Source organism: Trichosurus vulpecula, chromosome 2, assembly GCF_011100635.1.
Source record: "Trichosurus vulpecula isolate mTriVul1 chromosome 2, mTriVul1.pri, whole genome shotgun sequence".
Classification (NCBI taxonomy): Eukaryota; Metazoa; Chordata; class Mammalia; order Diprotodontia; family Phalangeridae; genus Trichosurus; species Trichosurus vulpecula.
Window position 1 is genome coordinate 240756049 of NC_050574.1, and position 8462 is coordinate 240764510.

Consider the following 8462-nt stretch of genomic DNA (forward strand, 5'->3'; position numbering starts at 1 on the left):
GGAAAGGGACCTGTATGTACAAAGATATTTATAGCAGCTCTTTTCGTGGTAGCAAAGAATTGGAAATCAAGGGGATGCCTATCAATTGGGGAATGGATAAACAAGTTGTGGTATATGAATGTAATGGAATATTATTGTGCTATAAGAAATGGGGAAGATATGGAAATCATAATAACCTGAAAAGAACTACATGATATGATGCTGAGTGAGCAGAGCCGAACCAGGAGAACATTGTACACAACCACAGATATATTGATTCTGTGATGACTAACTTTGATAGACTTGGCTCTTCTCAGCAAGACAAGGTTCAAAGACAGCTCTAAAGGTCTCATAATGGAAAAAGCTATCTACATCCAGATAAAGAACTATGGAGTATGAGTGTGGATTGGAGGAAACTATCTGCTCTCTCTTTTTTTCTATATCTTTTTTTTGTTTTATTTCTTCTTTCTCATGATTCATTCCATTGATCATGGTTCTTCTTTGTGACTTGACTATTGTGTAAATATGTTTAGTGTGAAGGTTTATCTAGAATATATATTGGATTCCATGCTATCTTGGGGATGGGGGGAAAGGGGGAAGGGGCGGGTGGGGAAGAAAATTTGGAACTCAAAAACATGTGGACCTGAGTGTTGTAAACTAAAAATAAAAAAAAAAATTAAAAAAGAAAAGTCAAGGGAACATGAGGAAGGTCCTCAACACCATGGTGGGTAAGATCCCTATGATGAATGTTGGCATTTCATGAATGAATCACATATGATGTAAGCATCTACAATGATGAGATTAGAGATCCACAGGGGGAGGATATATGAGTGTTGTAGTAAAATGAAAATTTCTTGATTTTTTAAATTCAAAAATATTTATTTATTTTATACATTATTTTCTTTCAAAAATTTGAGTTGCAAATTCTCTCCCTCACTCTCACCCACTTCCGCACTCCCTGAGAAGGCAAGAAATATGATGTCGATTTGCACAAATGAAGTCATGCAAAGCATTTCCATATTAGCATACTTCAAAAAAAGCAAAAAAGTGAGAAAATTATACATCAGTTTGCACTGAGTTCATCAGTTCTCTCTCTGATAACGATAGCATTTATTCATCACTAGTCCTTTGAAATAATCTTGAATAATTGTTTTGATCAAAGTAGTGAAATCTTTCATAGTCGATCATCATTACATTTCTGTTACTTATCCAACAAGCTCTTCTCACTTAATTTTGCATCAGTTCATGTACATCAAGCCATGTTTTTCTGAAACTATCTCCCTCATACTTCCCTAAAGAAAAATAGTACTCCATCACAATCATATGCCAAAACTTGTTTAGCTATTCCTCATTTGATGAGCATCCCCGTGATTACCAATTCTTTGCCATCACAAAAAGAGCTGTTATAAATATTTTTGTATATACTGATCTTTTTCCCTTTTCTTTCATCTCTTTGGGATACAGACCTAGTTGTGATATTGCTAGGTCAAAAGATATGTGCAGTTATATAGCCCTTTAAGCCTAGTTTCAAATTGTTCTCCAGAATAGTTGGACCAATTCACTACTTGCCAATAGTCCATTAGTGTACCTATTTTCCCCTCATTCCCTCCAGCAATTGTTATTTTTGATAGATGGAGGTGGTACCTCAGAATTGTTTTAATTTGCCTTTCTCTAGTCAATAGTGATTTAGGACATTTTTCATATAACTACAGAGAGCTTTGATTTCTTCTGAAAACTAACTGTTTAAATCCCCTGCCCCTTCATTAATTGAGGAATGACTCTTATTTTTATAAATTTGACTCAGTTTTATACTTGGTATACATTTGAAAAAAATGAGAACTTTATCATAGAAATTTCCTGTAAATTTTCTTGATATTATTTCATTGTCTATGGTAACTTTTAGCAAAATGTGGTTTCCCTGATTATCCCTTTTAATTAGGTCTATTTTTATTTTTGCTTTGTCTGAGATTATGATTGCTATCCTTGCCTTTTTTTTTAAAGTTTAGCTGAAGCATACTAGATTCTCTTCTAGCCTTTTATTTTAACTCTATGTGTGACTTTCTGTTTCAAGGGTATCTATTGTAAACAACATAATGTTGGATTCTGGTTTCTACTCTGGACTGCTCTCCACTTCTGTTCATCCCAATCACATTCAGAGTTATGATTCTTAACTGTGTATTTCCCTCCATCATATTTTCTTTTATTTATTCTCTCTCTTTTTATCCAGTCCCTCATTAAAAATCCATTTTAGTGTTTAGCCACTGCCTACGTTAATATGTTCTCCCTTCCTTTTCCATCCTATTTCCCTTTTGGCTAAGTTAAATTTCTAGGCACAGTTAAGTGTGCTTTATATCTATTCTTTCTTTTGTGAACCAATTCTGATGAGAATGAATTTCAAGCACTTGCCCACCACTCTCCCATTTCCCCCATCCACCATAAAAGGTCTTCCTTTCATGCTTCTTTTAAGTGAGAAAATTTTTTTCATTCTACCTATCCCTTTCTCCTTCTCCCAGTGCATCCTTTTTTTCACCCCTTCTTTTTTATGAGATCATTCCAATATAACTGACTCACATCCATGCTTTCTGTCTATGTAAACTTCTTTTTAACTGACCTAATAGTGATAAAAGTCCTTAGGAATTAAATGTATTATCTTCCCAATCTTTACCCTTTTATGCTTCTTTTAAGTATTGTGTTTGAATGTTAAATTTTTTATTCAGCTCTACTCTTTTCATCAGGAATATTTGAGAGTCCACTATTTCATTAAATATCTATCCCCTCCCCACCCCCCCCCCCACCACAAAGGATTATACTTCAGTTTTACTGAATAGGTTATTTTTGGTAGTATTTCTAACTCCTTTGCCACCCTGAACATCATATTCCAAGCCCTCTGCTACTTTAATGTGGAAGTAGCTAAATCTTGTCCTAACTGTGGCTCCACAATATTTGAATTGTTTCTTCTTGGCTTCTTGAAGTATTTTCTCTTTGACCGAGGAGCTCTAGAAATTGGCTATAATGTTCCTGGTAATTTTAATTTTGGAATCTCTTTCAGGAGGCGATCAGTGGACTCTTTCAACTTCTATTTACCCTCTGGATCTAAGATCTTGGGTCAGTTTTCATTGATAATTTCTTGAAAGATGATGTAGAGGCTCTTTCTTGATCATGACTTTCAGGTAGTCCAAAAATTCTTAAATTATCTCTCCTGGATCTATTTCCCAGGTCAGTTGTTTTTCCCATGAAATATTTCACACTGTCTTCTATATTTTTTACTCTTTGGCTTTGTTTTATTATTCTTGATGTCTCATCCACTTGCCCAATTCTAATTTTATTTTTAATTTGTTTTTCTGAACTTAAAAAATAAAACAAGCATTTCCATAACATAGTAGAATAGAAAAGAAAGATGATTGCACATGAAGCTCCAAATCCATTACGTATCACTTGCTCTTCTTTTTAAATATATATTAAGGTTTTCATGTAACTTGCTTTTTTTCCCTTTTTTTCTTCCGTCCCTCCCCAATCTAGAGATGGCTACCATTTGACACGAATGCATATATACATACATATGTATACACACATGTATCTGTATCCATACATAGGTACATATGTATGTGTAAAACTATCCTATACATACTTCTTTTTGTCAATTCTTCTCCTGGATGCAGATAGTGTGTTATTTCATAGGTCCTTTGTAGTTAACTTGGGTATGTAAAATAGACAAAATGACTTAGTCACTCATAGTTGTTCTTAAAACAATATTACTGCTACTATATAAAACCTTATCTTAGTTTGTTCTTCATCATTTCATGCAAGTTTATCCATGTTTTTCTAAGATCATTGAGCTTAACATTTCTTATAACACAGTAGGATTCCATCACAATCATTTACCACAACTTTTCCAGCTGTTTCCCAATTGATGGGTATCTCCACAATTTCCAGTCCTTTGGCACCACAAAGAGAGCTGTTATAAAGATTTTAGAACATATAAGTTCTTTTCCTTTTTCCCTAATTGTCTTTGGAAACAAACCTAGTAGTGGCATTGCTGGATGAAAGAATGTAAGAACATTAACAGTTTAATAACTCCTTGGGTATAATTCCAGATCATTCTCCAAAATGTTTGGGTCAGTACATACTTCCACCAACAAGGAATTAGTATTCCAAATTGTCCACATCTTCTCCAACATTTGTTGCTTTTCCCTTTAATTATGTTAAACAATCTGATAGGTATAAAATATCTGAAGTTTGTTTTAATTTTCATTTCTCTAATCAATGATGATTTAGAGCATTTTTAAAAGACTATAAATTGTTTTGATTTCTTCATTAGAAAATAGCCTGTTAGTATTATTTGACCATTCATCAATTGAAGAATAATTTGTATTCTTATAGGTCTGACCAAATTCTTTATGTATTTGAGATATGAAGTCTTTATCTGAGAAACTGTTTAAAATATTTTTCTCCCAATTTTCCGCTTTACTTCTAATGTTGGCTACATTTGTTTTATTTGTATGAGACTTTTTAATTTAATGTAATCAAAATTATCAATTTTATAGCTCACTCAGCTTTCTATCTCTTGTTTATTTATAAATTGTTTTCCTATCCATAAGTCTAATAAATAAAATGTTCTCTGTTTTTCAATTTTTTTTAACATCTCTTTTTATATCTAGGTCTTTTATTCATTTTGACCTTATCTTGGTAAATGGTGTTAGATATTGATCTATGTTGAATTTTTGCCAGACTATTTTCCAGCTTTCCAAACAATTTTTACTAAATAATGTTTCTTACCCCCCAAACTTAAGTCTTTACACTTGTCAAATGCAAAGTTACTATAGTCATTTGCTGCTGTAGATTGTGTCTACTCCTGTTCCACTAATCTAACTTCCTGTTTCTTAGCCAGTACCACACAGTTTTGATAATTACTGCCTTATCCTATAGTTTAGGATCTAGTACTGCTAAACCTTTTTCCTTTACATGTTTTTTTATTAGTTCTTTTGATACTCTAGAACTTTTGTTCTTCCAAATGAATTTTGTTATTGTTTTTCCGAGTAAAATCATTTTTTGGTAATTTAATTGAGATTGCATTGAGAAAATAATTTAGGTAAAACTACCATTTTTATTATATTGACCCTGCCTACCCACAAACATGAATTCTACTTTTAAAGCAATTATTTTCTTTTGTGAGCTTTTGTAACTCATTTTCCATTAGTACAATTCAATTTTTATGGAGTTCTTTTCTTCGGTGAATTTTTGTATTTATGTCTTGGTCTTCCCTGCCACCATAATAGCTTTTCATGGTCAAATTAATTTTTATTAGTTACTTGTTGGTTTTTCCAGCCCAATTCTTCACTTCGAACTTCATATTAAAGTGGAACTCTGCTCACAGGGGGATAGGAAAGCACTGTCCCAAGCTTTAGGCTTTTGTGTATTGCTGTTTTCAGAGTAAGTTCTGGGGGTCTGCAAGTTTTCTCTGTTTCCAAGTTGGTGTGATCATAATATCATAGATTTGTAGCTTGAAGAAATGTTGCAAATTATTTAGTCAAGTCTTCTGGACTAAATTCCGGTCTTCCTAAAGGAAGGAAGGGAGGAAAGGAAAGGAAGGAAGGAAGCAAGGATTCATTAGAGGCAGGTAGTTGCACAATAGATAGAATATTGGGTCTGAAGTCATCAAGACCTGAGGTCAAATGCAGACACAGACAGTTACCACCTGTGAGACCCTGAGCAAGTCATTGAACTTCTATCTGCCTCAGTTTCATTAACTATAAAATCAAAATAATAATAGTACCTAACTCCCAGAGTTGTTGTAAGGATTGAATGAATATATATATAAAGTATTAACTCTTTATTTGAAAATAAGAAATTCCATAAAAATAGCAAAAAGGCACAAAAAAGGGAGAAAAGGGAGAAAATGAGAAATGAGGAATCTCTGGGGGGTGGAGAAAGTCCACCTCACACTAAAGTGTGCTCCTGAGAATCTTGGGCTAGAGCTGGGGTTCTTAACCATTTTTATGTCAAACCCCTTTGGCAGGCTGGTGAAACTTATGGCTCTCTCCTCAAAAAGTTTGCTGCCAACATTCATCATGAAAGGAAAGGCTAAACAGGTGAGTGAAAATAAAACTTCAGAGTCTAGCTTAGTTTAGAAGGTATACAACATTTTGGTAGAAGCACATTCCAGTGGGCATTTCAGAGACTAAATCATTTTATTGCAGATATTAACTCATCAACAACTATTTGTGACCACCCACTTTCCTGACATCCTTCCATCACCCTCTCTCACCTTACCAGGAACGTATATCTAAGTGAAAACACTTTACAAAATGGCAGAAACACATGTAACAGTTTCAAGAAACCATAATGGCTCTAACCAAGGCCTCTAGTCTAAAAAGGCAGTATGGCAGAACAGAAGCATCACTTTGTAGTTCTGAGTTTAAATCCTGTTTCAACCTGTGAAAAAGCAAGTTGCTCTCTGGGCCTTAGTTTCCTCACCTGGGGGACCTTTGAGGTCCCTTCCTTCAGTTCTCAGTCTGTGGTTCCAATGCCCCTAATATTTTATTCAGAACTTTTTTCTCAGATAGCACCACCCTCTCTTTTAGAGGGACACTAAATTGAAGGAAGGCAGCTAGGTGGCTGAGTAGATATAAAGTGGTGCCTGGAATCAGGAAGACCTGAATTCAAATTGGCCTCAGTAGCTGTGTCACCAAGTCACTTAACTTCTGTTTGCCTTAATCCACTACAGAAGGAAAGGGCAAACAACTCCAGTGTCTTTGCTAGCAAAACCCCATGGACAGTACTGGAGTGCTATGGTCCACAGGGTCATGAAGAGGTGGACAACTGAACAGCAAAGTGAGGGAGCATGGCCTAGTAGAGAAATACCCCACTCCCCCTTATTTTATCTGTTTTAGCAAGGAATGCCCTACTACTGTTGGAGACTTAGATATTCAAGCTGGAAGAAGGGGCAGGGCTGAAGATTGGGAATCTCTAAAGGTGAGACTTCAGAGGAGAAGTTGCATGTGGAAATAAAAAAGAGTGTCTCTGGGGCAGGGGTGGTTATGTTCAGTCCAAGTCAGGAACTTCACTTGTCACCAAAAGTCTTTTGCCTTGATAGGGAGTAGAATCTCCTTTCTTAAACTTCAACTGGCTGTGGTGGGGACAGCTCCCCTCAGGTTCTTTCCCACTGTGAGCATCTTTCAGTTCCAAGGCTTCATTTATTTCCCAGAGCGGCTCATAGTGGTAGTGACCTTGGATCTGGAGGGTGAAATATTCTCCATTCATTAGCTTCTCTTTAGCCTTGGGGGTGCTGCCAGGGTGCTTATGGCTCTCAGAGGGTGATTGTGGATTGTGACCTCCCTTTCTGAAGAAATTTTCCTCCTCAGTCCGCCAGTCTCTTCTAGGACAGGCACATACATGTACTTCAAGTCTTTGACGTCCAAGGAGCTCAATGCTGGAGTCTTCCAGGATTATGATGGTGAGGATCAAGCACCATTTCATGCCCCCATGCAAGAACTGTTGTACATATAATCATAATGAATTGTAGTACGAGCACAATTGACCTCTGGGGACTCATAAGGAATTGACATACTCTGTCACATGGTGGTGGCCTCATTGAGGTATTCAGCCTGTACGTTTCCTTCCCTCAGATCAGGTGCTGTGGGGGTGCCAGGGTATGTATCTATGTGCTCAGTGCATTAAGCACCTCCATCATGTATTCTGACTTCTTACAAATAGCCATAGCCTGGACTTGGGCACCAGCAGGTGGTGAGCTGGACAGGGCAGGTCTTGGCCAGTTGGCAAAAGCGCTTGTTCAGCTCAGGCGAGTACACGCAGATGACAGATTTGGCTGTTCTGGATTGTAGAAAACCAAGCCTGAAGCCATACTCCCCAGGATAGTCCTTTGGGGATGGAATTGTGGATGATGTAGGCAGGTTAACTGGGGGTACAGACACCTGAAATACAGGGCTTCCTTCCTCATTTCCCAGCCAGCTTATATTGTCTGGTGAGGCAAACTGTAAGTTATCTATGTTTTATAAATCATCTGGCAAATTGTTCCATTGTAAATTCCTTACGTCTGAGAAAGTTTCCTGGCTCAAAAGGGGCTCTAGATCTTACAGTGATTCCTCCATGGTAGGCCTCAGGAAAGCATTTTTGTGGCTGGCATGGTGGTGAGGGAAGAGGGAGAGCTGTTCTCTCGACCACAGCTTCCATCTTTGAGTGGTATAAACTTAGCTGAAATCATATTTGTAAAGGTCTTAGCACAGTGCCTGGCATACAACAAATGTTTAATAAATACTTGTTTCATTCCCCAGGTACTGTGCTAAGTACTCTACAGATATTATCTCCATTGATCTTCTCAACATCCCAGAGACATAAGTAGTATGCTATTCTCCTTTTACAATCAAAGAAAGTGAGGCAGAGAGATGTTAAATGACTTGCCTGTGGTCACACAGTAAGGGTCTGAGAATATATTTGAACATGGGTCTTCCTTACTCCAGGCGCAG

The 8462-nt window shown here is 36.7% G+C and overlaps 1 pseudogene; it reads right to left on the minus strand.

Moving 5' to 3' along the window:
* Positions 1–7020: 7020 nt before the first annotated feature.
* Positions 7021–8087, minus strand: LOC118835377 (annotated as a pseudogene).
* Between the last annotated feature and the right edge of the window lie 375 nt (positions 8088–8462).